The sequence below is a fragment of the Myodes glareolus genome, chromosome 1 (genome assembly GCF_982192425.1).
Source record: "Myodes glareolus chromosome 1, mMyoGla1.1, whole genome shotgun sequence".
NCBI lineage: Eukaryota > Metazoa > Chordata > Mammalia > Rodentia > Cricetidae > Myodes > Myodes glareolus.
This window is the reverse complement of record NC_142026.1, coordinates 58509269-58532895: the sequence shown is the minus strand read 5'-3', so window position 1 is coordinate 58532895 and position 23627 is coordinate 58509269. Positions and strand designations below refer to the sequence as shown.

Below are 23627 nucleotides of genomic sequence, written 5' to 3'. Positions count from 1 at the left end.
TAAAAAACCACTTAGTAGATGAAAACAAGCCAGGCAGTTGGGGGTGGGAGACCTTCTGGGCCATGAACTGTTTGGGCCTTTTAGACTGGTCCACCTGGTAGATGAGTAATTGGGATCCACGTGGGGTGCCAAATGAAGATGGGCTCTAAAAAGAAATCCCACACTAGGTCAGAATTGAGTATAATAAAAGGTTGTTTATTTAGTGATAGACTTACAGATCACAGTCTTCTGCTCGAAAAGGGAATAGCAACCGAATCCAGCAGCTGGAAGAGAGAGAGCTTACTTTACATCAGCATTTACCTGTCAAAGTGGGCAGGTAACTTAAAGGGTACTGGCTGAAGGATTTCCCACAGCAATCTTTTCCCACTCTGCAGGCTGATGATTTGTCATGTTGACTATGTCCTTTGCTTTACAGAAGCTTCTCCATTTCAGGAGGTCCCATTTATTAATTGTTTATCTCAGTGTCTGTGCCACTGGGGCTGTATTTGAGATGTGTCAATGCATTCTAGTGTACTTCCAACTTTCTCTTCTATGGCGATCAGTGTGGTTGGTTTTCTGTTGAGGTCTTTGATCCATCTAGACTTGATGGTTCTTTTGTTTTGTTTTGTTTTGTGTTATCCTTTTAATACTTTAACGTTGGATTCCCTACTTAAAATTTTTTTGTATACATGGTCATTTTATCAAGTTGCTTCAATTTTTTTTGTAAAATGAGAGATTTAACATACCAATGATGCTCCCCAGACCCCGAAACAACAATAAGCCAGGTCCTATCTGACCCATGTTGCACTCACCCACTCACTGGTTTGCTAGACGTCTGTCTATTGGGCACTTGTTCCGGACTAGGTGCGGGGTGAGGTGCTGAGCACGACTATGAAAAGGTTTCCCATGCAACTCACAGTCTACTGGTAAATTGCTGAGTAAACTGAGGCACAGAGAGGTAAATGACTTTTCCACTGAGGTAGATGTGGCTAGGTGCTTGGGAAGGCGGGATGAGAGCTGGAGCGGGGGCGGGGTACAATGAATGCAGGGGAGGGAAGCCCCTCTGACAGAGGAGCCAGGCTGCACACACAAACACTATCAAATCTGCTCGCAGAAAGTGTGATAATGTTTTCCCTTTCACCAGGACCAAGTTCACACTGGAGTGAACTGACCCATTGCCGGAGGGCATTCCTTTATGAGCCCCTAACACCTCAAGGCATGTCACCATTCTACTGGGACACTGTGACTCTGCAGGCAGCTTAAAATCGAGAAGTATCTGCCTCTCATTGTCGTATTGGGATCTGTATTAAAATACTTTAAGTATGGGAACCTAAATGTACAGCGTATCTGTGAAACTCCTACAAATAAAACTTTAGAAAACTCCACCCACCCTTATCCAGAGGGTTCTAGTAAGTTATCGATACTGAAGAAGTCAAGGTCTCCCTATCATTTTCCCCTATATGCATTATTTTGGTTGTTCTAGGGTAGAGGTGTCACTCAGACATATTTGATAAGCAATCTAAACATAATACAGGTATATACAAAGGTGCCACATTTGGCCCTGTGTGTACACCTCACCAGTACATGACGCCTACTCGCAAATGTGAGCCAGTGTAAGGCAATTCTTCTCAAAAGCTAACACCATCCATCAGGGAAGGACAGAGTTCACAACCAACTGGTCAGCTGTCTGTTCTTGTGACATGCTTATGATAAAATGATTTCAGGAGGCAGAAGTCCATCTCAGTGAAGAATTATCGAAAGCTAATTTTGAACGTGAAAACCATCCAGGAACCTAAGCAGGAAGTTACTCAAGAACACTACTGGTCTTCAACGCTGCTAAGAATCTAGAATGAGAGAGAACCAGAGCACTCCATGAAGACTTACTGCCGAGGATCAAACCAGCAGGAGGTCCATGCAGGAGGCCCCAGAAACCCCCAATCACTTTGCACTGCTATGGGTCACTCACTTTGAGTGGCTTTCATTGAGGAGGTTTTCTTCTTTCTCTAGGCATTAGAGGTCCCTGCTCCATCAGTTGGTTCTGTTCTACTTCACACAAATATACATCAATGGGTCCTTTGGCGCTCCTGATATGTACCATGTTAGAGTCTTCTCTGGGAACCAGAACATTCAGTCTGGTTTCCTCTGGAGCCTTCACTGCAGTGACAATCTGTTCATGGAGGGTTTACATGCTGTGGATATCATGATAGGTTACATATGAGAATCTTTTGTTTTCTTTGTCATCGGTTAATTACAACAGCTGGCTGAGCACAGTCTTTAATCAACTCCTCCAAGGCGTCTTCCATGGCTGCCAGGTCCGAGAGCTCGGCCTGGAGCTTCTTCTGCTGGGGTACAGCTCCGAAGTTCTTCAGATCAGATTCACCGAACGTGGTTCTTGGATTTGTTTTCCACCAGCTCGATTCCATCCAGGACATTGGTGATGTCATACACGCACCCGCCGTTTTCGAACTCCCAGTTTTGTGGCAACCTTGTTTAAGTCAAGAATGCCACCCGGGGCAGATCTGACAAGATCTATGAACTTGCGATTTAAGAACACCAGCGACACATCAAAACAGGACCTCTTCACTTTCAGAGCCTTTCTCATGGACACATACTGCACATTTTCTTTTATGCTAATCCTAATTTTTTATGTCAGTAGGCTCTTTAGGTTTATGGGGTCCAAGCAGCATTGGTGCACCATCCTGCGCCCGATCCACCAGAAGGTTGGGCAGTCTGGAGCTGCTGCTGACTCATGCTGCCCCGCCCCCTCATACCCCACGTGCCCTCCTGCCTTCCCTGGTGGTTTGTGGAGCACATTCCCAGCTCCACACCCCCTTGGGTGCCTCCCTTGCTGCCCGCTCTATCCATCCCACTCGCCCAGCGATGCACTTAGGCATGGAGGGGACAGGGTGACCTCAGAGGAGCTCAGGTTCCCGGCCGGCCATCTTCCCCTGGACTTGAGTTTTGTTCAAAGCAATAAATATAGATTTATTTTCATTCTTCCACATGTTGATATCCAGTTAGGCCAGCATCATTTGTTAAATGTGCTTTCTTTTTTCCATTTTTTCTATCAGCTAGGCAGAGTTACAACTTAGATTAACAGGATAACTTACAAACTTTTAATGACATATATAATGGCTAAAACCTTAATTAGAATATTCTTATGAGAGACCTTGAGCCACTAAGAAAGATTCTTAAAGGAAGCAGTGATCCAGATTCCAGTAGACAACTTACAGAAGCTACCAGACAGGTACTTAAGCAGGTAGAGTACGCTCTATAGAAACAGCATATACATTATATTAATTATAATAATAAAATAATATAATATAATAATATAATTATTACAATTATACATGCTCAGTTTTGGTAAGCATGTATATTACTTACAAAACTTACTCTTACAGCAGTTCTATGGAAAAATGGTCTGCTTTTTTTGACGGCACCTTCCCATTTTGCCAGTTAAGATACTAACTTCTTATTTTGAAGCAGTAGCTTGCTTAGCACAGAAGAGCAGGATAGAATCTAGGAGATATTTTAGCAGAGTATTGACTATGATCAATATTTCTTATACTAAGCAATAGATTAATTGATAATTTTAAAGTAGTGATGCTTGGACAATTGCATTTGCTCAATTTAAAGGCCAGAATAATACTCTTTCCCCGGCTAATTGTTGCTGCAGTCTGCACTACATTCATTTATTTTTACTAAAATTATAGCAAAAGATCCCCTAAAGGATGTTATGCTAGATTTCACAGAAGGCTCGTCCAGTGGATGAGTCGCATATACTATTAGTGGTGAGGAGGCACTGTGGGGCCAATGGAAGGACTGCATGTATGGTTAGTAATGAGGAGGCACTGTGGAGCCAATGGAAGGACTGCATGTATGGTTAGTAATGAGGAGGCACTGTGGAGCCAATGGAAGGACTGCATGTATGGTTAGTAATGAAGAGACACTGTGGAGCCAATGGAAGGACTGCATGTATGGTTAGTAATGAGGAGGCACTGTGGAGCCAATGGAAGGACTGCATGTATGGTTAGTAATGAGGAGGCACTGTGGAGCCAATGGAAGGACTGCATGTATGGTTAGTAATGAGGAGGCACTGTGGAGCCAATGGAAGGACTGCATGTATGGTTAGTAATGAGGAGGCACTGTGGAGCCAATGGAAGGACTGCATGTATGGTTAGTAATGAGGAGGCACTGTGGAGCCAATGGAAGGACTGCATGTATGGTTAGTAATGAGGAGGCACTGTGGAGCCAATGGAAGGACTGCATGTATGGTTAGTAATGAGGAGGCACTGTGGAGCCAATGGAAGGCCTGCATGTATGGTTAGTAATGAGGAGGCACTGTGGAGCCAATGGAAGGCCTGCATGTATGGTTAGTAATGAGGAGGCACTGTGGAGCCAATGGAAGGACTGCATGTATGGTTAGTAATGAGGAGGCACTGTGGAGCCAATGGAAGGACTGCATGTATGGTTAGTAATGAGGAGGCACTGTGGAGCGCGCCCGCGGCTCCTTGAAAACAACTGAAAAGGATAAACGCTGCAGACAGAGCTGGCATGGTGACACCAAGGCAACCTTTGCTAACGCACGGTGTGAAAGCCCCTGCACTGGATTATAAAAAGACCCGACCCTGTATTAATTTGGGCTCGAGGATGTATTTGTGCTTTCTTCACAGAAAGAAAATAAAGCTGGGTGAGATGACTGCACGTACAGTAAAGGAGTGGCAGACCTGATGACATGGTAGCTGATAACGCCCCCACGGAGGAGTCAGACTGAGAGGCTGTGGTCCTGCCTTCCCTGCCCCCATGGAGAGGAGTGCCTGATCCGCAGGACCTGCACTGCCGGACAGGGATCCACACAGCCAATGAGGCCCTGCTGGGACCACCATGATGACCACAACTTACTTGCAGTCTGAACCCTGTTTGCTTTGGGGCTGGACTAGAAACACAGGCTGAACATTAACTGTTTTAATCTCTGGGACACAGGACTCGTTTTGATTAAAATATTAGATCTGAGAAGTAAGACCTAAACTTTCCCTTCAGGGAAAGAAAGACTCAAAATAAGAAATGACTGGAGTCCCTCTTCACAGATGAGGGGGCAGCCTGAGGGTTTGACTGCTGCTCAGAGATTGGGACTGGTATTTAACAGCAGCAATGTCATTGGACTCTTACCCATCAGAAAAAAACCTTTCTTGTCTTTTGATTAGAATTGGTTTAAGAGAATTGCAACATGTCAAATTGCGGGCTTATTGTTAATTCCCATTCTAGAATTATGGTATTGACCTGGTAATGTTTGAAACTGCTTATAAGTTGTTGAGAAAAGTTTGACATGTCCTGTGAATGCTTGGACTTAATGCGTTTGTTAAGAATTTTAGATTTTAATAGAGTATGCAATTGTTAAGAGGCGCTCTACGCCAGCTGAAGAGAACATTTCCAACCCGGATGATCCTCCTCTCCTTTAACTAGGAGACTGTAGCCTTCAGGAGTATGATTAGTCATAAAACATTATGAACTCTCTTGACAAGAAAGTTTGGCTCTGAGACACAGAGCCCAAAGGTATTTCTGTCCCTTAATCTCTATTCACAGAAGTCAGCAGTCATAGATGGGTTTGAAGCTGCTTCACCCCAGATGCCTAAGACAGGAACTTGCATAATTAGAATGCCTTTTCTGAAGACAGTAAGTCTGGGTAAACGAGGAAGTCTTTGCCTAAGACAGATTTGATCATCTGTCCTGTTGCAGAAGCACAGGCTTTATTAAAATTAATAACGAGGGAAGAGTTGTGGGAGCTGAGAATGCAGGCCATTTCCAACATTTGTCTTATGGTCGGCATAGCAGTGAGACTAACTGGTGCCTCTGGCACCTTCCACACAGGAGGTGGTCACCTAGCTCCTTTGATAGTAAAGCAAACCCAGCGCCATCCTGAAAGTGGTCAGGACATGCTAATGCTGTTCTGCTCCTTCTATGGCAATTACGACACCTGGGGAAGAGGTGTTTCAGCCTACATGACAAAATAGACATAAGCAAGACGTGATTTAAGTGTTTCCCCACTACCTAAGGAACAGAATACAAATGAAGCTTTTGTTACCTTCCCCCTCAGTTTACGTTGTTATAAAAGCTGTTTGAAAAAGAAATGTGGATGATTTCAGGATTTGAATGATCACTGAAACTCCCTCCCAATACTGTCATGTGAATTGTGTCTTTAATATTCCCAAGCCTCTACTCTGGTAAGAAATGTTTTATGTTGGGGCTGGACCCTGACATGTCACAAATTTGTCATTGGCCTTCAAACTGTCCTTTATACAAATATATATCCTAAGGAGAATCCAATCGAGATAGAGATTTGGCCTTGCTTGTCCTTAATTAAATATTTAGAGTTGATTTAACCCAGGGCCTTGTGGGTGGTAGGAATGTGCTCAATCATCAAGCAACATTCCCAGCCCTTAGCCATTGTATCTTCTATTCAAGGGAAATTAGGTTCAGATGAAGCATTTTGGATAAGAACACATTGCAGATTATATATCACCTTGTTACATGACCAGAAATGTGTCCACTATCATATTGATGAAATTAAGCTTAGTCATTTGGCTAAGATGGTAGCTACCATCTAATATTGGTTAAATACAAATAAAAATTGAAATCAATTTCTAAATGAATAGCTAAAGTTAACATATAATGTTAACATAATTCAAGTTGTGTGGTGTAACTGATGCTGTAATCAGTACAAAATTTTGCTCTTGGTATTCTTGGTTTATGTCTTCTTCTCATAAAGTGACCTGTGTAATTGGAAAACTAAAAAGAGTAGAGAAACTGCTCCCGGACTGTGCTGGCTGGGAATTGGGATTATGGGAGATACTGAAGGATAATGTAGCCAGGAAAGAATGGATTTTCCCTTTTGTCCAACTCTGACCAATTTTCTCTAGGTCTTTTGAAGAATTAAAGACAGCTGCTAAAATGATTGTTCCTTTTACCCTGTTGGCCCTATATTTTAGAAAAAAATATAAAATTTACATGGATTTAAATATTCTAGTTCCTGGAAGTAGTTCAAAAGGTGCTTAACAACAAAAACAAAACAAAACAAATAAACAAACAAACAAAAGAAACGGATTGAGAGATAATACCTTTTGCATACACTGAAAACCACCATCACCTTTTCTATTGATGAGATTCAGTTAGACTACAGATACCCAGTAAAATTTGGTGTTCTGCCCTCCATCAAGGAGGCTGGAACTCCTGCCTCCAGTCAGAGGATAGAGTTGGACTATATTTTACATTAACAATAGTTTCCTGAGGGTGAGGGCAGAAACTGACTCCCAGAACTTTCCCAATACCAAGTTCAACTAACCAATTCAGCTACCCCCAATGAGATTAAAATATACCCAGTGATCATGGAAAGAAAAAGGGAAATTGTAGTCTATATTGCCTGTCTTAGAGAGATAGGTGTGGAACACACCTCTCCTGTCTGTGAAGAAACCTGGGTCCTCTGATTATAGACTTGTCTAAAATCTAAAAAATAAAATTAAATGAAAAGAAAAAATGAGAGGGTTGGGATTATCCATTTACATGGTCATGGTCCTAAACCCATACACTCCTGAGTCCAATTCTTCCAGAGAATCAAGTGTACACTCTTGGAACTCCAATACACATTCTTCAGCCTCCCCATGGTTGTGGAGAGTGAATTTACATTTGCTTTTAAGTGGACTGATCCAAGGAAGATTGCAGGGTAACTTACCTGGACCAGGTTGCACCAAAGACTTAAAAATTCTCTAACCATGTTTGATGAAACATTAAGTGTTGACTTCTTGCCTTTCCATCAGAGCTTTCCTGGGATCATACTCTTATAATATATAGAATGATCTCCTCCTAGACTCTAAAACTAAAACATATTATAAAAGGGTCACTAAGGAACAATGCAAGAGCTCCAGAACTTGGGCTTTGCGGTGTCAGCTAAGAAAGCCTAACTATGTATATCAGAGGATACCCGATGAAGGGAGGCAAAAGGAGCCTGTCTCAGAGTAGGACAGCTGCCATCCTTCAGATCCCACTCCTAAGACTAAGAGTCATGTTTGAGAGTTCCCAGATGAGCTAGGTATTTCTGACTCAGGATTCCAGAGTTTGAGAAAATAGCAAGGCTTTTATACACCTGGACTGAACCCAAACAAAAAGCGTTGGGGCTTTAAAGCTAACTCTCAATCTGGCTCTAGTCCTAGCACTACTGGACATCTCAAAGCCTTTTCATCTGTTTGTCTATAGAACAAACTACCAAAGGGGTTTTATCCCCAAAGGTGGGGCCATGGAAAAGCCCTATGACACACCTGTCCAAATAATTGGCTCCTGTGGGCACAGGATGAGCCACTGTCTAAGTGCTGTGGTAGGAACTGCTAGTCCAGTGAAAAAAGGCAAATGAGTTATCTGGGTCAGGATCTCATACTCACAGCACATCATGCCATTGAGGCCCTGCTCTGAGGAACACCGGAATGCTGGGCTGTCTAATGCCTGCATGACCTAGTACCAGACCCTACCTCTGGATCACCCTGGTGTTCAATGTGAGAAACCCACAGCCGTCATTGCTGAGACCTTCTTGTCTAATGAAGACTTGCAAGTGCTCATCCATGACTATCTGAGATTTCTACGCAATGCTCTACACGGATAGAAACAGCTTCATTACAGATGAAACCAGGTATGAGGGCCTTCAGTAGTTACTTTAACTGAAATGATTGGGGCCCAAGCCTTAGGGCCAGAGACCTCGGCCCAAAGAGCAGAACTGATTGATCCAGGCTCTCAGATGGGAAAAAGAAAAGTCCACCGACATATAGACAGTTGCTGTACCTTTACTACCATCCATACCCATGATATTACCTAACAGAAAGAGGGCTTCTCAGTGTTGGGAAGAAGGTAATTAAAACCAAAGAGAGAATCTTGACCCTCCTAGAGGCTATTTGGCTTTACCTATGAGTTCTATCCTCTACTGCCTAGGACATCAACAACAACAAAAAAAATTTGACCTATAGGAAATAAAAAATCTGGGTACTTGGACTCTGCCATAGGAAGGGACCCTTGAGATATACTTACTATATCCTGACTGAACTACCCCCTCTTCCTGGTTCCCCAAACATTGGGTCCTAACAAATATTTCCAACTCATACCTGTAACATGAAGGGGCCTGTTTGTTGGGGGTTTCTGTTCTGCCCGACCCCCCAGCTGTTTAGTCCCAGAGAAAAATCACACAAAGGACTCTGTAAGTAGCCTTTAGATCAGGCTACTTATTAGCTAACTCTCACATCTTGATTAACCCATTTTTCTGATCTATGTTAGCCATGTGGCTCAGTACCTTTTTCAGTGGGGCAGTTCACATTCTGCTGCTTCGGTGATCTGGGCAGGAGTGGGAGGAATCAACTTCCTCCTCCCCAGAATTCTCCTGCTCTCCTTGCATCATTTCCACTTCCTATCTGGTTTTCCCACCTATACCTCCTGCCTGGCCAATCAGCATTTATTTAAAGCATGATTGACAGAATACAGACAATTCTCCCGCACCACATACCAAAACCCTGACCAACTTAATCCTCTAAAGAAACTACCTCACTTAACAAACATGGAAGCCACTATCCTTCCTACCATTGTCCAGGAAGCTGAGGGATCCCCATCCCAATTTTCTACTCTTGACAAGGTCCACCACTTAGATAATCGTTCCCAGAAATCAGTCAGGATTGCTCATTATGCTTAGTTCCTCCAACCCCATACTGCATAGTTATAGGAACTAACCAGACTGTCAGTCCATTGACTGAAAAAAACTCACTGTGACTGGACAGCCCGAATTAATGTTAGAGGGCTTACAAGGGGCTGGAACTTGTATAATATCCAAAACCTTTAATGTAGGCACTTCCCCTTATTCTGATGCCTGCTGATCTCCCTTGTGGGTTAACTCCTCTGAGCAACAACAATCTTACTGAGCTCTTGTGGTGCAGGACAATTCTATATTCTGTCAACTATGTTTTAAATAAATGCTGATTGGCCAGTAGCCAGGCCAGGAAATATAGGTGGGACAATCAGACAGGAAGTAGAGGCAGGTCAAAGAGAAAAGGAGTATTCTGGAAAGAAGGAAGCTCTCTGCACACTCCTGTCCAGACACCTAAGAAGCAGGATGTGACCTGCCCTGCTGAAAAGGGTACTGAGCCATGTGGCTAACATAGATAAGAATAATGGGTTGATATAAGTTATAAGAGTTAGCAAGAAGCCTGAGCTAATGGGTCAATTAGTTTATAATTTATGGAGAACTCTGTGTGATTTTTATTTGGGACATAATGACTGCGGGAACTGGACAGGACAGAAACTCCAACAAGCAGGCCCTCTTGTTACACTCTTGAGACTACTTGGTGGGCAAGAACTAGTAGTTTAACTAAATGTGCCTCTTCTGATACTTTCCAAACTGAAAAATACCTTGTATGTGTCTTAGTGCACAAATATACACCTCCATGTATAACTACGGAAGAAGAGAAAATGCATTTTAATATAGGATCCTGGACCACAAAGGAGAAAAGAGTGGCAGCTTTCATCCCACTCCTGGTAAGAGCTGGCACAGTTGACTCAACAGTCATAGGCACATCAGCCTTTTTCATGAGAGACTAAAACTTTAAGAAACTAAACAGACAGGTTGGTCAGGGCCTAGAGGTATTAAAATTTTCCGTTTCTGAATTAAAACAACAGATTCCATGGCATAAGTTGCCTTAAAAAATCAGAGGTTAAAACTTACTTCTAGGGCTGGAGAGATGGCTTAGTGGTTAAGAGCATTGCCTGCTCTTCCAAAGGTCCTGAGTTCAATTCCCAGCAACCACATGGTGGTTCACAACCATCTGTCATGATGTCTGGTCTTCAGGTATACACACAGAAAGTATATTGCATACATAATAAATAAATATTAAAAAAGAGTAAAAAAAAAAACAAAACTTACTTCTAAAAATAAGGGAGGCTCTGTCTGGCTTTAGGAGAAACACGTTGTTTCTATACTAATCAATCAAGAGTAATTAAAAGAAATCTTGCCATGTGTTTAGTTCGAATCACTATTGCTGTGACAAAATAACATGACAAGAAAGTAAGCTTCAGAGGAGAGGACTCGTCTGACTTAAAGGTTCACATTGCTGCTCATCATCAAAGGAAGTCAGGACAGGAACTCAGAGAAAGCAGGAGCACGGAGGCAGGAACTGATGCAGAGGCCCTGGAGGGTACTGTTTTCTGGTGTGCTCACATGGGCTGTACAACCTGCTTTCTTGTAGAACCCAGGACCACCCACCCAGGGATTGAGCCAACCACAATGGGCTATACCCTCCCCCATCAATAACTAATTAAGAAAATGTCTTATGCCGGGCAGGCAGTGGTGGTGCATGCTTTTAATCCCAGCACTTGGGGGGCAGAGGCAGGTGGATCTCTGTGAGTTTGAGGCCAGCCTGATCTACAAGAGCCAGTTCCAGGACAGGCTCCAAAGCTACAGAGAAACCTTGTCTCGAAAAACCAAAAAAAAAAAAAGAAAGAAAGAAAGAAAGAAAGAAAGAAAGAAAGAGAAAAGAAAATGTCTTACAGTCAGATCTTACGGAAGCAGAACACCATGATAAAAAAGAACCAACAAAACAAGGAAATAATTCAGATTATTGGTACCAGTCTTCGGCTCCTGGCTAACTTCCAATTGTGTAAAACAAAGGATTAATTCAGTCAAATTAATGGTCCTTATAACCAACTATACCCCCTTAGAGCAGGATGAGCCCATAGTTTGACTTATTCACTAAGACCAGGAACTTGACCCCAGACCTTAGCTGTTCCTCAGATCTTATTACAGATGACTCCATAATGGAAGTACCATTTTGGCCATAAAACTCAGCTCCTACCAAACAAAAATAAAGAATGTATCAAAGGCCATAGTTCTGGGAAAGTTTCTAAATGATTTTTGGCTTCTTTAGTTGTGGTTCTGGCTAACTGTTCTTGCTAACTAAAATCTGTCAGCCTAGAACCTGGTTTTGGTCATTGAAACCTCACCCTGAGAAGGGCTCCGGGCTAACTAAACTGGGATCTCAAATACCCAGTGTGGTGGTTTGAATAGAAATGGCCTCCATGGACTTATATGCTTGAATGCTTGGTCTCTATGGAGTGGCACTATTAGGAGGCATGGCCTTGTTCTCAAGCTAGGCCCAGTGTCGCTCTCAATCTCCTTCTGTTGCATCCAGATGTAGACTCCCACCTCCTTCTCCAGTACCATGTTTGCCTGCACACTGCCATATCCTGCCATGATGATGATGGACTGAACCTCTGAACTGTAAGCCAGCCCCAATGAAATACTTTTCTTTATAAGAGTTGCTGTGGTCATGGCGTCTCTTCACAGCAATAGAAACTCTAACTAAGACACCCAGTGTAATCACCAGCCAGCTAATAAAGACTGTCTATTCACTTAAACTTGCTTCTGCGTAGTCTTCCCTGGTGGACACCCCACAGCATTTCCTGTGTTGCTAATGGTGCTTCTCCATTAGCATACACGACCTATCAAATCCTGGTTTTGCTGGATGTGTGACTGTCATTTCTTTCTTCCTGGTTGCCCCAGGTAGTCAATCCTACTGTGCAGATTGTGGCAGTTAAAATGTTCAAACTCCTTGTCAGGTGGCAGGGTGACGGGCATCTTTCTTTTCCCATGCCCCCTTAACGATCTTTCTTTCCTGCCTCCATTTCATTTTGCTGTGAAGAACAGGGAAATCCATGCTAAATAAACCTAACACGGTTGAGAGAGTGTCTACCTTCATTTTATCTTCTTTATTGGATAATACAGATGTTCCTCAACTTACAAAGAGGTCACTTCCTGATAAATTCTTGATGAGTTGAAAACACCATAAATCAAGGATGCATTTAATCCACCTAACCAACTGTCTTAGTCATTGTTCTATGGCTGTAAAGAGACCATGACCAAGGCAACTCCCACAGAAGAAAGCATTTAATTGGGAACTGGCTTACAGTGTCAGAGGGTTAGTCCATTATCATCATGGTGGGGAGCATGGCAGCAAGCAGGCAGGTGCTGGAGCAGTAGCTGAAAGTTATATATCCTGACCTGTAAGGAGAGAGAGAGAGAGAGAGAGAGAGAGAGAGAGAGAGAGAGAGAGAGAGAGAGAAAATTTGAAAAGTCAAAGTCCACTCCCAGTGATATGCTGCCTCCAACAAGGCCATCTCCCCCAATTCTTCTCATCTTTTCAAAGAGTTCTACTTTCTGGTGACCAGTCATCAAAAATATGAACCTCTGTGGGCCACAGTTATTCAAATAGTACCCCTAAAAACCACCACCACCAGCCACACAGTGCTAGAGTACTATTGTGATATTCCGTGTGATAGTGTAGCTGTCTAGTAACTAGTGCACACTGCCTCTGCACAAACAAGAACGGTGTACAACCCTAAACTACATGTGTTATACTATGTTTCTGTGTGGGATGATGTGTACATCAGCGCAGGTACATGCAGAGACCAGACGAGGGCACCAAATTCCTTAGTTCTGCAGTTCCTGGTGGTTGTGAGCGTCCCAATAAGGATGCTGGTAAACATTTTATAAATTTTAAATGTCTTATAGTCTTATAAATGTCAATATCTTTAAATCCCTTCTTTTAAAAATATATAGTTTTTAAATTTAGATTTTCTGTAAAACTCCCAAATTTCCTTTTAAAGTAGTTTAAAATTGGCTGCATTTGATGGTACGGACCGTTAATCCCAGCACTTGGGAGTCAGAGGCAGGTGGATCTTGAGTTTGAGGTCAGCCTGGTCTACAAAGCAAGTTCCAGATCAGCTAGGGTATAGTGCCATACATTATAAGGTCCATATTTCTACTTTGTATGGCAGCCAGAATTTCAGGCCAGGTTGAACCTGCCACACAGGAGGTGCTCGCCTAGCCTTTTACACTCCTGCCATCCTAAACAAAGGGTCAGGATGTGCTGATGTTGTTCTGCTCCTTCTTTGTAATTTGGAGGACATCTGGAAAAGAGATGCTAATTTGGCCTACGTGACAGAGCTGGCATACAGAGTAGGAAGATAGGAAGAAATGACAGAGAGGGCATAGAAAGATGTGAGCAGGGGCTGGAGAGATGGCTCAGTGGTTAAGAGCACTGGCTGCTCTTCCAGAGGTCCTGAGTTCAATTCCCAGCAACCATATGGTGGCTCACAACCATCTGTAATAAGACCCGGCGCCCTCCTCTAGCATGTGGGCATACATGGAGGCAGAATGTTGTATACATAATAAATAAATCTTAAAAAAAAAGAGAGAGAGAAAGATGTGAACATAACTAAAGTCATTCACCTGGTTACCTAGGAAACAGAATGCTAATGAACTTCCCCTCAGTTTACATTTTGGTATAAAAGCTGTTTGGAGAATAAATGTGGGAAATTTTCAGGATGTGAACTCAGGACTTCATGAGGGATCCCTGAAAACTCCCTCGCAATAAAGCCATGTGAGTTGTGTCTTTATTCCCACGCCCCCCTGCTGGTGCTGAGAGATAATTTATGGTCTGGGCTGGCACTGGACCCCAATACTAGAGCTACACAGAGAAAACCTATTTTGACAAACCAAAGAAAAAAAATTAAAAGCTCTCAACTGTAAGCTTCTGCAATATCAAAAAGAAAGTTCCTTTTTTAAAAAAGTACCACCTCTTTTTCTTCAAGAAGGAAGAAACACGGCACAACTATAAAAGGCCAGTCCAGCCCCCAACAGGGTAAATAACTCAGTGCTCAAAATCTGGGATTTATTCAGAATCCTCTGGGCTTCCCCGCGTAGCTCAGGTCATCTCTCCGGTACCACCCTTGATGGCAGCCTGTCTTCTACGTCCCAGCCAGCTCTATTGTATTGTGACTGGGGTTTCTGGTGACTGTCACCCATTGTAACTGGACTCTCTAAAGCACTCCAGCCCTGCACACTGTGCCAAATCTCAACTGTTCTCCATGACCCCTCATGCTTAAAAAACACTATCACCTGGGTGACTATTAAAAAGTTCAGCTGTCAGCATGAGGTGCATTTTATATATGAACTCATGGGGGTACAGCTTTAATAATTTATTAAACAATAGTCGGGTGGTGGTGGTGCACACCTTTAACCCCAGCCCTTGGAAGGCAGAGGCAGGCAGATCTCTGTGAGTTCGAGACCAGCCTGGTCTACAAGAGCTAATTCTAGGACAGCCTCCAAAACTACAGAGAACCCCTATCTCAAAAAACAATGACAAAAAATATAGTTTATTAAACAAGCATTGTTTTAAAATCCTTTCTTTCATAAACCTTGTTTTTAAGACTTTGTTTTCAGAACAGTAATTATCATACAAAAATCTGCCCTAATCACAAATGCCTTGGAAACCTGTTGTTACATCCTTGCTTATATCATGTGGTCACCTGTAATCAAGATGGTGATGAAGTCACATGACATCTACTCTCTCCAGCCTTAGCAAAGATACCTGCCAGCCATGTGGCTGCCTCTATCCTGATGGAGGACAGAAGTTAAGATGGCAGCAAGCCACATGTTGCTAGCATCCCAAGATGGTGTCCCATCGCATGGTTCCTTTAAGATTATTTATGTATAGATTTTAACTATCAACCCTCTGTATTAGGAGTTTTAAGCCAACTTTTCTTTCACTGATTACAGATTTTTTTAACCATACCCAAGATTTATATACACTTATAAATCTTGAGATACTCAAAGTTCACTTACAAATCTGGAGATAAAGTTTATATCTTAGCAAAAGTCTTAGGTAATAAATAAAACCAATAATCTTTTTGACTGTTTTACTTTGCTCTCTCTTCTCTGCCATAGTCAGGTAGATCACCTGACCCAGGACATGGAAGAAACTTAAATAAGGATACCTGGGTCTAGAGAAGGGAAAGCCATAACCCAACTCTAGAGCCAGATTTTCAATAAAGTAAAACAGCATAAAACAATTTTAATGTTATCCACACACCCCCCCAAAAAAAATTTGACTCTCTCCTAAGCTGCACCCAGTGACCAGAAAACTAGGAGGTAAATTCTGAGCGCCGGCCATCAAAACAGTCATGGCAAGTGGCACTAGCGGTGGTGGCTGGCAGCTGGCAGTGAGAGAGATAGCAAAAGCAAAACAATAAACAAGGAACACAGAAAGCTCATACGCTCAGAGGAGACCAGTCAAGAACAAAATGCAGTGGCCACCATCATTCATAGTCATACTCACCTGAGCCTGACTCATACCAGTCTGGGCTCCCATGTTTGAAAAAAAAAACCCTTACACACACACACACACACACACACACACACACACACCACAGACAGACAAAACTTTTAAACAGCCTAACCAGGTGGGTGGGTGATGTCTCAATTCTTGCCCTGGAGAGGAGAGTATCTGGGGACCCATCGAGCCCCCTCCACATCCCAGCTGGGGTCCTACAGAACAGAACCAGACTGTGAGTCACCAGGCAGCCTCGGTTGTCCCCAGGTGGCCTCGGTTGTCCCCAGGAGGCCTCGGTTGTCCCCAGGAGGCCTCTGCTGCTGCTGCTCTCCTCGGCACTGCACTTTACTCCAATAGTCTGTAAGACCCACAGCAGCCTCCGAGCCTGGAACAGCTGGAGGAATGTGCCTTCTGAGTCACCCTCAGCCCCAGAGATCTGGAGTAAAGGTCCAGCTTTAGAATGTGGTAGAGAATCTCGCTGGGGGCCTCCAGAAAATCTTCAACCTAAAAATTGTGGGAAAAAAAAAAACAACAAAAAACAAACCCACAATTGTCCAACTGGAGCAAGTTTTTAAAATACTGACCAGGTAGATGGACACTGGCCAGATCCATGCCTGGGATTCCCAGAGAAGTGGCACGGAATTAGATCATTCAGCTGCCTATAAAGGTTAAACCCAGAGGCTATGGACTTTCCGATTTCCTTCAGTCCCCTTCAGTCCGGGACAAACATACATCCTGACATCCTTTCTGCCTACATATGTCCCACCTATATGTGAGCAAGCAGATTCTCTGTAGCTGGGGCAATCAGCCTTGTTTATTAAATTGAAAACATGTGATTTGTTATGTTACTTGAGCAACAACCCCCAGCATTCCGGAAAGTTATCTCTCCTGAAGAAAGTGAGGCTTGCAGGCTAACTCTAACCCTTACAAGTGATCCTCCTAATCACATACTTTGGACTCTCCTCCCATGTATCTGTGCAGTGGAAAGAACCCAGGGCCTTGTTCCTGCCAAGGCTCCAGCCCTCCCTGGGGTGGGGGAGATTCTAGGCAGATACTCTACCACTGAGCCACACCTATATGTCTCCCTAAGGAATCCTAGATAGATGTTTTACTACTGAGCCACATCTCCAGTCCCTCACTGGGGGATTCTAAACAGGGGCTCTATCAATGAGTCACACTGAAACCCTCACTGGGGGATTCTAGGAAGAAGTTCTATCACTGACCCAGACCCATATTCCTCTCTAGAAGATTCTGGGCTCCTGCTCCAAAGCTGAGCCCTGCCCCCAGCCACAGTGAGACATTTCAACATGTATGCACAGCATGTCCTGAGTAAATCATGCTAATGGGCACACCCATCCCCTCAGACATAAGTTTCTTTCATTCTGTGGAGGTGGAGAGGAAGGGGTGCAGAGTCCCTTCCCTTGGCTTTGCCAGTGGTGCCACTCAACATTAGGGTTTTTGCTGGACTCAGGAGACAAGACAAATGGGATGTCAGGAAAATCCATACCTTCTTTCCTTCCTTCTCACCCCGTTTTCTTTTGAGACAGGGTCTTACTATGTAGCCCTGGCTGGCCAGGAACTCTTCCTGTGGACTAGATTGGCCTTGAACTCATGGAGATCTGCCTAGGATTAAAGGCGTACACCACACCACCACACCTGCCTCCCTCCTTTAGAAATAGTTATTCTTAAATTATGTGTATGTGTGTTTATTTGTGTGTGCATCTCTGCATATGAATGTGAGTGTGTATAGATTCTAGAAGATAGCATTCTATCTCCTGGAGGTGAAGTGATAGGAAGTCAATATAAGTGCTAGGAACTTAACTGGGGTCCTCTATAAGAGCAGTGCACACTGATATATGCTGAACATTTTCCCAGCCCCACTTTTCTTCTCTCTCTCTCTCTCTCTCTCTCTCTCTCTCTCTCTCTTTCCTTTTAAGACAGGTCTCACTGTTGTTTTACTCCTGGGTAATTGTGGAGGCCCAAGAATGTGAGCCTATCCCGTCCTGTCTGAAGGTCAGAGCTTCAGCTAGCTCAAAGTTGTTGACAACAAGTGTGGCTACACAGCCTGACCTAGGGTGTTGATTTTTGATGTTAAGATGGCCCTTATGGCCCTTACAGGTAGTTCTGCTCCACCTTGACTGAAGGTCAGGAAATTCAAGCATACTTCTGCTCCTTCTTTTGGAAAAGGAAGTTTGATCTAAGGAGTGGCTGCCTTCAGGATACTTGGTCTGGGGTGGGTTCGCTGCCTAACAACTGAAGGCATTTCTCGAGAATCAATGACTTAATGTCCCATCTCAAATACTGGGACAAGTAACTGTCTTGGTTGTCCTTTGTATCATGTTAAAGTGGTCTTTTGCCTTCTCTCCCCTTTTGTATTGGGATATAAACCTGTATGGAAAAATAAATGCAGTGATTTCAGCACTCACTGGACCCCCTCCCAGTGCTACCCCATGCTTCTGTTTCAGCACTCACTGGAGCTCCCTCCCAGTGTTGTCCCATGCTTCTGTTTTATTATTTTCACTGATTTCAGCACTCACTGGACTCCCTCCCAGTGTTGTCCCATACTTCTGTCTTATTATTTTCACTGATTTCAGCACTCACTGAACTCCCTCCCAGTGCTGTCCCATGCTTCTGTTTTATTATTTTCTCTCTCATCTTTGTTCTCCTCACTTATTTTTCTAATCCTCACATCCCTCCCCTGGTAAGTGGTAAACTTGTGGAAGCTGCTGGTCTCCAACAGATAAGCAGCTGCATCTGAATTTGCTGAAATTTTAACTACCATCTATGCCCTGAGGACCTAAATCAGTACCCCATGGCCCTGCGCCCTGGCTGGATTTCTGGTCCTGTTGGCACCAGCATGGTCACAGCTGCCAAGGCAGGTTTTTTGTTTGTTTGTTTGTTTGTTTTTAACTAAGTCTCTATCATTCAGTTTTTATCAATAAAGACTCAGGAGTCGGATGTCAGGGTAAAAACCTGCTGGATCAGAAAAGCCAAGAAGCAACCAGCTGACCTTCTTTTTTAGTCAGAGACCCAGCAAGAGAGGTATGTCCCCACTCGTCCCAAACCATAAAGAACGGAATCTCTAAATCCCTTCCTGCTTCTTCCTGGACATCTCTTTAGCCGTATTCCTGGCTCCTCCATCCTCTCTATGGCTAATTCCTGTCAGCTAGACACTGATTCTGCCACCTGATCCAAGGTTAATTTTATTAACACAGTCTTGGAGTTTCACAGTTCGTTCAAATATCCCGCAACATCTCACCCTGTAGCTGAGGCTGGCCCTGAACTCCCACCTCATGCCTCATCTCCCCAGCTCTGGGAGGCTGGGAAGGCAGGCTCTTCCATACTCAGGTATATTGTGCATAAGGATGTATTCACAGAGATATTTACATACCTTTGTGTGAATTCTCATGTATCTTGTCCACTTGTAATAGGTTCCTTCATGTTTCCCTATATCCCTACCTTAAATTTGTTATTACTATTGTTATTATCATGTGAAGTTTTTGGAGACAAAGTCTACTTAGCCCAGGCTGGCCTCAAACGCCTGACTCTCTTGCCTCATTTCTCTGAGTACTGAGATTACAGGTATGGATGTGCACCACCATGTCTGGCTTCTCTTCTTAGAATTAGGTATGTTTGCTGTGTATGTGTCCCCATGTGTGCAACCAAGCGCCTTATCTATTTGTGGCCATCAAGGACCAACTTCCTGGACTGTGCTTTCTTCCCCCTGCTCACCCCAGGTGGGTGCCAGGGATGGGGCATAGGCTGCCAGGCTTGGCTACAAGCTCCTTTGTCCACCTCACTGCCCCATTTACATTGCTTTTAACATCTGGCAGAGCTACCTTGTTTGTTGCCTTTTAATTTTCATCAATTTCTCCATGATTTGCCTATTGAACTTAAAACGAACATAGCAAAGTTGCCTGGTTCTAGGAAAAACAAAAACAAGAAAACTTTTTAATCCACCCCTTTTTGTCCTTCTCCTTTGGGGGTAGTGGGAAACTTGACCATCTCCTTCCCTCCCCTCCTTTCTTTCTCCTTGATGATATTTGTAATGGAGTACAGATAGATTACACACACGAAGGTATGTAAACTGAGGGCCAATGGACCCCTTTTCTCTTTGCTCTTATGCTTGGACTCCTGTTACCACCTGGGGTCCATTATATGCAATAGCAAATTTCTAGGTTTAAAATAGAAAAAAAAATCCCACCACTCCAAGCAGAAAACGTTTACCTCTCACATCTCTAGTGGGTCGAGCACTCTAGAGCAGCTTGTGTGGGTTGTTCTGGTTCAAGGACATTGTTCAGATCTCCAGGCATCAGACAGCTCAACGGGTTCTAATGAGGGTCTCATCCCACACATGGAAGATTGCACTGGCTTTCGGCCAGAGGCCTCAGCTCTACGCAGTGAAGCCCTCTCCCTAGCTGCACAGTGCTGTGGTCTGAATCCCCCAGAGCAAGTGAACCTACGCAGAGTAAAGAGGAAGCTGACTCCAACTTTTAGATAAAAATGTGTAATTTAAAAATGCAGGTTTGGGCTGGAGAAATGGCTCAGTGGTTAAGAGCACTAACTGCTCTTCCAGAGGACCTGGGTTCAATTCCCAGCACCCACATGGCAGCTCACAACTGTCTGAAAATCCAGTTCCAGGGGACCTGACACCTTCATACCAATGCACATAAAATAAAAGATAAATAAATCATAAAATTAAAATAAAATAAAATAAAAATAAAAATGCAGGTTTGCCGGGCAGTGGTGGCGCATGCCTTTAATCCCAGTACTTGGGAGGCAGAGGCAGGCAGATCTCTGTGAGTTCGAGGCCAACCTGGTCTACAAGAGCTAGTTCCAGGACAGGCTCCAAAGCCACAGAGAAACCCTGTCTTGAAAAACAAAAAAAAAAATAGAGTCAAAATAGAGTCACAGTGGGCTCCCACAAATTAGGGAGTTCCCCATCAGAGAATCACAGGTCAGTAGCTTGGGAACAGAGTGCTCAGGTTCACAATGCATGGGGCTCATGTCCACCTAGCAGGTGGCTCTTCTTCTTCTTCATGACGTGTCTCCAAGTTGATGGGGTGGTGTGACTTTTTGCAGGCTTTTAGAAAAATTTACTTTCAGAACATTTTCATGTATTTGTTTCTTTGGTTGGTTGGTTTTGGTTTATTGAGACAGGATTTTTTTTTTTTTTTTTGGATAACAGTCCTGGCTGGTCTGGAACTTGCTTTTATAGAAAAGGCTGGCCTTAAACTCACTGAGATCCACCTGCCTCTGCCTCCCAAGTGCTGGGATTAAAGGCGTGCACCACCACTGCCCAGCAAACATTTTTAATTTTTATTAGTGTTTCTCCCTTTCCCCCATAAGCCTTGTGTTTACACAGGTGCACATGCCATTTAAGCACAGGTGTGCCTGAAGCCAGGAGACAGCATCAGAGGCCCTGGAGCCGGACTTACAGGTGGATGGTGGTAAGCTGTTCAACATGGATCTTGGGAGTCAAACTCAGGTCCTCCTCCAGTTGCTGGAAGATCAGCAAGTGCTGTTACCTGCAGACTATCTCTCCTGCCATGGTGATGTCATTAGGGAAAAGTTGTAGGTTTAGGGTTCAAGGAAACACTAAGGTGGAGTGTCTTTGGAATAAGAGGTTTATTAGAAGGGTGATGAATGCCATAGATAGACCAGTGTGGCAGAGACTGTTGGAAAGAGAGAGATCGTCTTAGTCTTCTTCTTCTTCACCTTCTTCTTTCTCCTCCTCTTCCTCTTCCTTCTCTTTCACCTCCTTCCCTCTTCCTTCTTGTTTTTTTTTGACCCAGGTTTTCTCTGTATAGCCCTGGCTACCCCGAAACTTAATTTGTAAACCAGTCTTACATTGAACTTAGAGATCCACCTACCTCTGTCTGGGGTTCTGTGATTAAAAGCATGCACCATAAAACAGCCTCATATAGAATCTGTTATGTGATTGTTAGTGCTAACCCTAATAATTTTTAATGAAAATGATCAAGCCAGGTGTTTTAGGGTTTCTATTGCTATGAAGAGACACCATGACCATAGCAACTCTTACAAAGGAAAACATTTAGTTGGGTCTGACTTACAGTTTCAGAGGTTTAGTCATAATCATCATGGCAGGAAGCACGGTAGTGTGTATATCTTGATCCACAGGCAGCAGAAGAGACTTGTGTCCCACACCGGGCATAACTTGGGCACATGAGATCTCAAAGCCCACTTCCACAGTAGCACACTTCCTCCAATAAAGCTACCTACTCTAATAAGGTCACACTTCTTAATAACCTTTGTAAGAGGTCTCCACTCAGCTTTATCTCAGGTGAAACAAAATGTGAGACGGGTTAAATGTATAGGATTTAAAGGATGGGAAGGGTGTTAAAACCTGTGTGGGTGAACAGTGGCCTTAACTAACGGAAAACTGTAGGCACTAAGAAAACTAGTAAAAGAACAGTTAGAAGCTAAGTGCAGCGAGAAAACTACTAGTCCTTGGAATTCTCCTTATTTGTAATAAAAAAGGATCTAAAAAATAGAAAATATTCACTGATCTAAGAGCTATTAATAAGACAATTCAGCCTATGGAATCTCTTCAGCCTGGAATCCCTTTACAAGAACAGGATGGAGAAAAATTTGCCTTTATACAGCCTGCTTACACTAATTCCAGTCTGTGAAGACATCAATGAAAGTACTTCCTTAAAAAATTGCTAAATAGCCCAGCTTTGTGTCAATATTTTGTAGCTCAACCACTGGAAGTGGTAATGTAAACAATTTCCTCAGTCTCTTATCTATCAATACAGGATGAGATTCTATTGGCTGCTTCTGGTACAGTTACCTCGGAAAGAATGTGTAATGCAGTATGGAAAAATGTACACTATTGGGGATTACAAATCTCTCCTGAAAAAAAAAAAAAACCAGAAAGAGGAGATTCTCCTAACTGTTCAGGATTTAAAATAAGTAAACAGAAATTCAGCTACAAAAGATACAGATTTAAAAAAAAAAAATCTAATTGCACCCTAAAGGAGATGCTTGTTAACTAGAAGGGGATATCAGGGCCCTGAAGACAGAATGCATAATGCTTTCCTAACTTCTAACCCTAATGGGGGGCGGGGACAGCACCTGCTAAAGCCCTGGGCTCTAGAAAACAACCAGCGTAAATCCAGGGAAAGTGTCGAGTTAGGGCCGAGGTTATGCTTCTGTTTCCACGAGAGATAAAAGATTGTGGAATCCATCAAAGTTGATAAAGATTCAGCACAGCTTGGCAGTGGTGGCGCATGCCTTTAATCCCAGCACTTGGGAAGCAGAGGCGGGTGGATCTATGTGGGTTTCAGGCCAGCTGGGTCTACAGAGCAAGTCCCAGGACTGACTCCAAAGCTACTGAAAAATCTTGCCCCCGGGGGGGGGGGGGGATTCCAGCCCAGCAAGAAGAATTTCTCAGAAGTTTCAGCTGCTGAGCTGCCTCTGAGAAACAAATGACCTTTG

The 23627-nt window shown here is 43.5% G+C and overlaps 1 pseudogene; it reads right to left on the bottom strand.

The window, feature by feature from the left end:
• Nucleotides 1–207: 207 nt before the first annotated feature.
• LOC125404947 (transcription factor E2F6-like) overlaps nt 208–23627 on the bottom strand; it is a 30171-nt pseudogene continuing 6751 nt past the window's right edge.